Consider the following 9,890-nt stretch of genomic DNA (forward strand, 5'->3'; position numbering starts at 1 on the left):
TCTCCTGCTGGCCACGGGCCTGACACCTGCCAGAATACCTCACAATTTAATCAGGGATGTTTTCTGGTTCCACCCTCACCTTGTATAAAATCATTCTTTATACACTGGGCTTTCTATTTAGTGAAAGCTCTGTTGAAGGTGTTTAAATGTTTTAAAAATCCAAACAACAGCTTGATTGAAATCTGCTTTCGTATATTCCTTTCTGTACGTGTTTAAGCATCACAGTAAAATGCATATTCTAGTAACCAAGCAGGAGAGACCAGCTGGGAATATTTGTGTGCAAAGGAACTAGTGTTAGAAAAGGTGAGAAATCTCACTAGCCGACAGCAACAGCAATAAAACTAACATTTATTGAATGCTTACTAGGTGCCAACCACTGGGTTAGTGCATCCACGCTGTGTTAGTTTTGGGGGGCTGCCGTAACAAAGTACCACAAACCGGGTGGCTTAACAGAAATTTATCATCTCACAGCTCTGGAGGCTAGAAGTTTGAGATCAAGGTCTCAGCAGGGTTGGTTCCTTTCCTGGGCTATGAGGAAGAATCTCTTCATGCCTCTCTCCTAGCTCCTGGTGGTTTGTTGACAATCTTTGGCATTCCTTGACTTGTAGGTGCATCACCCCAATCTCTTCCTTCATCTTCACATGCTGTTCTCCCATTGTGAGTGTCTTTCTGTGTCCAAATTTCCTCTTTTTGTAAGAATACCAGTTGTTATGGATTAAGGCCCACCCTAATGACCTCATCTTAATTTGACCATCTGCAAAGTCCCTATTACTAAATAAGGTCACCTTTGCAGGTACTGGGGATTAGAACTTCAGCATCTTTGGGGGGGAACACAATTCAACCCACAATATGTGTATTGTCTCGTTCAATGTTATAATGGCTATGATTGTCACCATTACAAACTGGGACTCTGAGGCTTGGAAATGGAAGAACCAAGGTTCTTTGACTCAAAAGATCATGCTCTTCATCACCACATGGGGTCTCCAGAGGAGCGTGAGACACTCTCCTGACCTTTCAGCCGCTTGACTGTAGGTTACGCTCTGTGATCATCCAGTCTAATCACAGGAATACTAGCTATGAATGATTGAGCACCTTCTATGCATATTTGCCTTATCACATTTAATCCCACCAAACAACTTTGGAAGTCAAATACTCTTTACCCCAGTTCACAGATAAGCAAATTAAAGGTCAAAGAAGCTGAGAATATTTGGCAAAGGTCGCAAAGTAAAGGTTGAGCCATGATTCAGCCCATTCTCCTCCCCACCTAGATCCTGAAGATGTGTCTCTCCCCACTGTGTTTTGCTGTCTTTGACACAGAGCTCAGAGAACACTAGGCTATCATTCGGTCACATTAAAAAATAAGAAGTCCAAGTAAATCTCACCAGTGCTGTTTTTAAAAGCGTGCACAAAACAAATCTCAATTCCTAAGAATTTGAATCAGCCAGGAAAGATACAGGAAAATAGCCAGTGTTTGTATGATTACTTGGGCAACCTTGCCTGTGTTATGTAAATATGTAATGACTAATCAGCCAGGGCAGCAGAGGGATTTTTCTAGATGTGGGCAGTTTTCATTTGTGCATGTTTGCCCAGCTATGTGTGTAGAAATGGAAAAGACTTCTAACTATTTAGCATAATCATGAACCAAAACAAAAGGAGATAGCATTTCACTCACGCTTAGGTAAGAAATTTTAATCGTTCTTATATCTCTGTGTGTGTATTTTTGGGTTCATAGCAACTGACAGACTATATAGAACAGAAAGGTATTGAGTGCAAAGAGAAGAGAGCCTTGGGCAGTGGGGATGTTTGCTGAAGAAGGACAGCTGACGTTTGGCAAGTGTCAAACACCAATAGCCATTGATTAGGAAGAGTCCTTGGCAAAACAATATTAAGATTTTCTGGAGGTTGTTGACCATTACCCGTTTTCAGTTTTCTGACATTCACAAAAACAGAAAAGCACAGATCCTGACTCCCTGGAGCTTTGCAGTTTGCCAACTCTGTGAGAGCATTGGCAGCTTTATAGTGCCATCGTGTGGCCACTTCTCAGTCTGTTCCAAAATTCAGCTAGAGCCCTTCTCAGTCTGTTCCAAAATTCAGCTAGAGCCAGGCCTGGCAGGGAGACTGACTGATAGACAACCATGTTGGGCTTGTGAGAATAGGGCTGGCTAGTCCTCTATCTGATGCTGGCAGCAATAGTGTGTGTGCTGGGGGAGGGGATAGTCAGGGCTGAGAAGATCCCTGGAGACAGAGCAGGGGTGGGACAAGAGACTCCAAGCAGCTGGACTTGGCCATGTAGACAGGCAGCAGAGGAGAGGAAATCTACCCACTGGGAGTCATGATATTTGCTGCCTTAGTCAGGATTGGATGAGGAACCTGGAAGAAACTTAAGCTTCAAGAGAAGGAGGAGGAAGTAGCAGTGGTAATGGTAATGGTGGTGGTAGTGGTGGTGGTGATAATGGTAGTGGTGGTGGTGGTGGTGATGGTGGTGGTGGTAACGGTGGTGGTAATGGTGGTGGTAATGGCGGTGGTGGTCGTGGTGGTGGTGATAATGGTGGTGGTGGTGGTGGTGATGGTGGTGATGATGGTGATGGTGGTGATGATGGTGGTGATGATGGTGACAGTGGTGGTGATGATGGTGGTGGTGGTGATGGTGGTGATGGTGGTGGTGGTGGTGGTGACGGTGGTGGCGATGATGGTGGTGGTGGTGGTGATGATGGTGGTGGTGGTGATGATGGTGGTGGTGGTGATGGTGGTGGTGGTAATGGTGGTGGTGGTGGTGGTAATGGTGGTGGTAGTGGTGGTGGTGGTGGTGGTGGTAGTAGTGGTGGTGGTAGTGGTGGTGGTGGTGGTGGTGGTAATGGTAGTGGTGGTGCTGGTGGTAATGGTGATGGTGGTGGTGGTAATGGTGGTGGTAATGATGGTGGTGGTGGTAATAGAGGTGGTAATTGTGGTGGTGGTAATGGTGGTGGTGGTGGTAATGGTGGTCATAATGGTGGTGGTGGTGGTGATGGTGGTGGTGGTGGTGGTGGTGGTGGTAATGGTGGTGGTGGTGCTGGTGGTAATGGTGATGGTGGTGGTGGTAATGGTGGTGGTAACGATGGTGGTGGTGGTAGGGTAGCCCATTTTGTGGGCAGCTGGGGGAAGCAAGAGACGTGAAACAGAGCCTGCCACTGTTCCATGGGGTGTCTTAGTTCCTCTAATTAGAGTTTGGGGACCTTGCCCTATCCTGGTAAAAAACTATATTTGATTTCCTAGAAATGCAATGGCCGTGATTTGGAAAGGGCAGGGCTGCTGCAAATGCAAGGCTGGGGTGTCAGATACCTGGGCTTGAAGTCTAACTGTAAAATCCTAAGCACATTTTTAGCCTCTCTAAGTTCGGTTTCTTCATTGTACATTAGGGTGTTTGCTTCATGGAGCCGTTGTGGGGATTCAAGGAGACGATACAGAAAAGATTTAGCATAATGCCCAACATATTATAAATGGTAATGTTACTATTACTGTTATTAATATTAGCCTTTTGGACTAGGGCACCAGTGTGTAGCTCCTCCTCATAGCTGGTCCTCGAAACATCCACACTTATCTGTGGACAGGAATCATGGCCATAATATACAGAAGGTGGATGTCTTTTTGATAAGATTTGCAGACTACTAAAAATAAAAAGCCACAGGATCTAGTCAATGCAGCTGTTGGGTCTTTCATGTTAAAAATTCCAGTCAGTAAGTCAGAGAACCTAAGTATATCCATCAACTTTTGATTTGCATTTTTTATATTGCCTGTCCTTTCCCAACCCCTTGGTTCTCTGTGATAATATTATTTTCTCCTGACACTCACTGTATCAGTCAGAGTCTCAGCAGGAATCAGATGGTACCCAGAGGAGGAATGGAAGAGACTAGGAATAGAGCTCTTTATGGAGGTGTACCTGTACTTTCATGTACCTGTAACGCAGTATATCTGGTCATCCAACACCCAAATGCCAAGCCAACTCTGGGCTCTGTACTTGCTTCCTTACCCCTTGACCTTTCTACATAAGGTCAGATGTGCAACCCCAGTCAATCATGCCCTGTTTCCGAGTTGCCGTTTCTAACGCTCTATAAAGCTGGTTGTTTCTTAAATTCCCTAGGGAAGAATGCGCCACTGTTTGTGAGGCGCTTTACCCCCCCCCCCCCACCCAGTCCATGGACTGCTTCCCCTTGAATATAGGACATCAAACTCGTGACTAAAATGTTTCAGCTTTGTCATTAGGAGGAAGCTGTGGCTGCAACTCTGGGAGCTCCAAAGCCAGCAGAGGCCACCCCACTCCACCCCAACAGGACCTGCAGGCTTAGTGGAGGAATTCAGCCACGGGCCAGCAGCGAGGGAGCAGAGAGAAGACCTACCATGAATGGACTCTCCCCTGTCGTCGTCCCTGCCTGTCGTCCCCTGCCAGTGCCTCCCAGGGGCTGAGCCCAGTTGGAAGCCAGAGGGCAAGGGGAGCACTGGACATGTCATCCTTAGAGGTCAGCAGAAGAGTGTGGGGAGTGGATGGGGAAGGCCAGATGCAGAGGGACCAACACATTCACATAACATTATGATGCTTATCCATCCATGCTGTCCCTTTGCTCCCTTTAAACTCTCGAAAGAAGGGGTTGTAAATCTCAAATGAATCAGACCATAAATGTGTATGTCAATGACACAAGCACAGGTGAAGGCGCAGACAAAACAGAGGCATGTACCACACATCTAGAGCGCCCACCGAGACAGCGCACCCTGCAGGCCAGGGGCCACCGCACTGGAGCTTCCAGCAGCTCAGCCCTCAGCTCCCATCCAGGAAACAGCACTGAGGCCATCTCTTAGCTGGTGGGCCACAGCTCTGTTATCAGGAAGCGTGACTTTGGAGGTGAAGGGACTAGTCCGTGGAAGGGACCCCCATGCCTCCCTTCTTCACCACAAGCCAGCAAGATCAGGAAGCAGAGCAATGAAAATCGCTCTCCTACTAACAAATGGAGGATGCGTTCCCCAAGTCTTCGGAGAGAAGAACGCAGCAAGGTAAGTCTCGGGGGCAGATTCCCAGCGCCTGGGCCAGGCTGCCTGGAGCAGCATTTTGGGGTGAGAGTGTGTGCTGGCCTGCAGGGCGAGGCCAGTACTGTCAGCGGGTGGGCCCCCTCCCCCTGGAGGAAGGCAGGTGACCCTCCTTCTTTGAAGGCTTCCATAGCGTGCAAGTCCCAGGCAGGTGGAAGCAATATTTTCTTGAGTGAGGAAACCAGCCCTTCCAATCTGGCTGTGCCTTCTCAGAGCAAAGCCAACCTAACAATCGTGTTAGCAGAACAGGCTACCTCCATGCCTCCCTAACCCTAACCCTGACCCTCCGTATCTCTCTCTCCTTTTTAAATTGTGGTAAAATACACGTAAAATTTATCATATAATCGCTGTTAAGTGTATAGTTCAACAGTGTTGAGTGCATTTACATTGCTGTAAAACCAGTCTCCAGAACTCTATCCATCTTGCAAAACTGAACTCTATACCCATTAAACAATTCCCTACTGCTTCCTCTCCTCAGCCGCTCTACTTTCTGTCTCTAGGGATCCGACTACTCTAGATCCCCTCATATAAGTGGGATCAGACAGTATTTGTCTTTCTGTGACCGGCTTATTTCTGTTAGCAAAATGTCCTCCAGGTTCATCCATGTCGTAGCATGAGTCAGAATTCCCTTCCATTCTAAGGCTGAATAATATTCCATTGTATATATATTCCACATTTTGTTTATCCATTCATCCATCGATGGACATTACGGTTGCTTTCACCTTTTAGCCATCGTGAATAATGCTGCTATGAATACGGGTGTACAAATATCTCTTCGAGACCCTGCTTTCAATACTTTTGAGTGTATACCCAGAAATGAAATTTCTGCATATCTCTTCTTTATTCACCTCCATGTCAACTGTTTTCAAGGCCATGGTGGGGAAAGAGCCTAGGATTTGAAGTCACAGCTCTGGGTTTTAAGTCTCCATACTAACCTCCTACTGGCTATAGAATGTTGGGTGAGTTTCTTAACATTTCTGAAACCTGGGTTTTTCTTTCATACAGTTGGAAATAGATCATCCACAGTATTAGTTTTTTAGGGATACCATAACACAGTACTGCAAACTAGATGCCTTAAAACCTCAGAAATGTATCCTTTCACAATTTTGGAGGCTAAAAGTCCAAAATCAAGGTATCAGCAAGTTTGGTTCCTTTTTGGAAGCTCAGAGGGAGAATCTGTTCTGCGCCTGTCCCCTAGCTCCTGGTGGTTGCTGGCAATACTGGCATCCTTGGCTTTCAGCTGCAACCATTGTCACATGGCTCCATTGTCACCTGGCTGTCTTGCCTTGTGTATCTGTCTTCACATGGCATTCTCTCCTCTATGTGTGTCTAAATTTTCCCCATTTTACAAGGACACCAGTCACTGGAATAGGGTCCATTCTAATCCAGTATGACTTCATCTTAAGTTGATTACATCTGCAAAGACCCTATTTTTAAATAAGGTCCCATTCACGGGTACTGGGGTTAGGACTTCAACATTACTTTCAGGAAGACATAATTCAACCCACAATAGCTACCCTCCAGGATCTCTGTGAGCATTAAATGCATTTTGTAAATGCCGAAGCATCACACTGGATGGGAGTAAAGATCACATCTAAGCTGACATTTAGCTTGTGTGCCTTCTGACTGCAAGGACTTCCTTCTCCCTTTGCTGCTTGTTCTGGAGTGTTAAGTCCATTCTTGCTTATTGAGTGCCCCTGTGGTTCTCACTGGGACTGCATTCGCTGTGTGTTGTTAAGTGTTCAATGCCATTTTCATCCCTGGGAGAAGGAAGAACATTAAGCATGGACTTCAATAGATCAAGTCAGCTCCTTACACTTTCTATTTTTTGTTGCTTTCGGTCTCTGAAGAACGCCCCCTCTACTGCCCTGCATTGCCCACCTTGTCCCAGAGGACAGGCAGAAATGTTGTGCCTGGACGCTGTTGGGAAGTGAAACCATCAGGGCTGCAAGGTCATCGCATCCTTCCCTGACTTATTCAATTGTCGCCACCTCCTTAAATACCGCACCCCAGAGAGGCCCAGGCTGCCTAGCTGATATATCGCCTTCAGATGTTTGTCCGTGTCCTCCGTAACGTTCTGCAAGCTGGGACACACAAAACAGATTTGCTGAGAGTGGGGACAGAAATTATTCACTCTCAGTACTTTAACTATATTGCTGCTAAATGGCTTACTTACCCCCTGAATGCTGTTCTCTAGAGGAATAACCATTTTCCAACATACGAAAATCAGCACTTCTAGAAGAAGTAAAATTAACAGATGATTATTTGTGTTTAAAAAGGATGTGTTATGTGATTCCTTAAATGAGACTATAATAACCATAATAATAATATAAGATTTCACCTAAAATTTTTCTGAGCTCATCTATTGAAAAACAAACAAAAACAAAGAAGGTGTTACTGATTATCACATAGACTCTTCCAGATATACAACGCTGGGACCCTGAGATGGACTTTTAAAGGAGTTCAGCTGATCTCCCCCATTCTACAGCTCGGCAACCCTACAACCAGGACGCTAGCTGGGATTGGTGCCTACCCTGCACCTGACTGTCGAAACTGCAGGCAGCCAGCAGAAGTGACAGACATGTTGACACAAATTTCTCAGATGCTTGGACAGAGCCACCTGGTGATTTATTTACAGAGGCAGCTTTGCTTTAAGAGCAACACCAGGACAATTTGACTAGGCAGGTTGCTAAACCCTAAGGCAAAGTCAGTGTTTAAAAGTGTGTTATTTTTATGCTCTCTGTGTGTAGTTAGTCTTAATGAGCTACGGCTTTCTAGTGAAAGAATTAAAGAGCAATGCCTCATAGGAACAAATCCAAGCAGGAGATCAGAGACACAGACAGCCACATTCTCCTCTGGCCCTGACACCTATTCGAGGCCATGTGAAATAGCCCTGGACTGCACACATCTAGACAGACGGAACATCAAGGTAGCTTATCTCCAGTTGTAAAAGCCTGCTTAATGCCTACTAATAGTGTAAGTAATTTTGCTGGGAAGCCTGGGGAGGATTCTTCCATTTATTACCTAGTGAATCAATTCTAGCTTTAATGGGCAAGACCTGGGCTGTAGCCCACAATGCACAATGAAGTGCTGCATGGAAATCCCTAGCAGGGTTTTGAAAGGGAAAGAGAGGCCCTTCCTCACCTCCCTTTCACCCCTTTTCCTGCTTGGAATGTGGGAAAGGGGACGCAGAGGCAGCGTCTGTTCTTCAGCCGATGCCCTGGAGAGCCGAGACTGCCTTGCAGGGAACTGAGACCAGCGAGCCGGGGTGCAGGCATTGTGTTGCCGGCCACTGAAAGGTGTGGATGAGATGATGCTGATTACAAGGACTGAAAGAAAGCGGAGAGCAGGGTTTGCAAAACGGCTGAGAAAAGAAGAAAGAAGTGCACTGTGCGTCTAGGAAAGTGGATAGTGCAGATTGGGTGCCTCTTGTGCATTTGTCCTTCAGAGACGAGGCCCGTCCCGCCTGAAGTTCACTTGGCTGCTGCTTCCAGTGGCCTTCTCAGAGGCTGGGGAAAATGGAGAATCATTTCCGCTGAAGAAGCAAATCTGACCTGAGGACCCATGAGCGTGGTGTATGGCAGGCGATAAAGACACGGGGCCAGAAAGCGTATTGTCCTGCCCCCTTTCTCAGCGCAGCTTTCCACTGTCAGCTCCTGTCCCTGTCACACCAGGGGCAACTCACGAGGGCAGAGTGCACTGTTTTCCTGCCGGATAACAGCCTTGACTTCTGCAACGCTCTAGTATCCGTCCTCCCTCTCAAGCCCATTTTCATCCACGTATTTGAAACCACACTCCACGGCCTGGCCCTCTCACACACAGGGGCCGGAGGTCCAAACCAAATGTTCCCGTCCCCGCAAAGTGCAGCCAAGGACCCGCCAGGCACTGCGGCAGCCCCAGGCCTCACTCCCACCTCACACAATGTGTGCATCTGAAGGGGGTGCGTTTTCACTTGCTGTTACTGAGTTGGCAGTTTCTTACCTAGAATCAGAAAACCCTAGTCATTTTCTTGAAGGAAAAAAGAGGACTTGAACTTAACCTTTATTAACTTAACCCTTTATTTTCTTTTCAGAGCTGCTCCTCTACAGCAGCCATGGGAAAGATGTACAAAACTGCAGCCTGGTCCCTGACGATGAAATGCCAATAAATTTAGTTTTAAAGGGGTCACTAAAAATCCCCAGTGGTGTTTTTCTCATCCCTTAATAACAGCATTGGACTTCCCTGGTGGCGCGGTGGTTAAGAATCCGCCTGCCAATGCAGGGGACACGGGTTCGAGACCTGGTCCGGGAAGATCCCACATGCCGCGGAGCAACTAAGCCCGTGTGCCACAACTACTGAAACCCGTGCGCCTAGAGTGCATGCTCCACAACAAGAGAAGCCACCGCAATGAAAAGCCCACACACCGCAATGAAGAGTAGCCCCCGCTCGCCGCAACTAGAGAAAGCCCGTGCACAGCAATGAAGACCCAACGCAGCCAAAATAAATAAATTAAAATTAAAAGAAAAATTACAGCATTATGGGAAAGTGTAATTCTTTAAGGAATTGCTTAGAATCGTTTCCCCCATAAGGAAACAAGTTCCAGATCTTCTCTTATTGACCTGAATCTTTTCCTACCCCTATGCTATAAAATGTGTCAGGGGATATTCTTTAAAGTGTCATTTTTTTCCCCACTAGTAACCCTGTAGGTAGGACATCGTGCTCGACAGAGCGCTCATGGTTAAAGATTTCCAGATACTGGCTGGAATATTCTGAGAACATGGAGGCGGCTGTGATAAGCAGGAACCACCCACTCAGCTCCCTTCCCCAGCAGCACCGGGCCAGACCTGTGGTTTTGA

At 46.8% G+C, this 9,890-nt stretch overlaps 1 long non-coding RNA gene across 1 annotated transcript; it reads left to right on the forward strand.

The window, feature by feature from the left end:
• The first annotated feature begins 4,231 nt into the window (after positions 1–4,231).
• LOC132376298 (uncharacterized) lies at positions 4,232–9,524 on the forward strand. The gene is made up of 3 exons (XR_009506267.1): positions 4,232–4,493; positions 4,679–5,022; positions 9,128–9,524. It is a non-coding gene; the product is annotated as an uncharacterized LOC132376298 (long non-coding RNA).
• Positions 9,525–9,890: the final 366 nt, after the last annotated feature.

The sequence above is a fragment of the Balaenoptera ricei genome, chromosome 12 (assembly GCF_028023285.1).
Source record: "Balaenoptera ricei isolate mBalRic1 chromosome 12, mBalRic1.hap2, whole genome shotgun sequence".
In the NCBI taxonomy this organism is placed as follows: domain Eukaryota; kingdom Metazoa; phylum Chordata; class Mammalia; order Artiodactyla; family Balaenopteridae; genus Balaenoptera; species Balaenoptera ricei.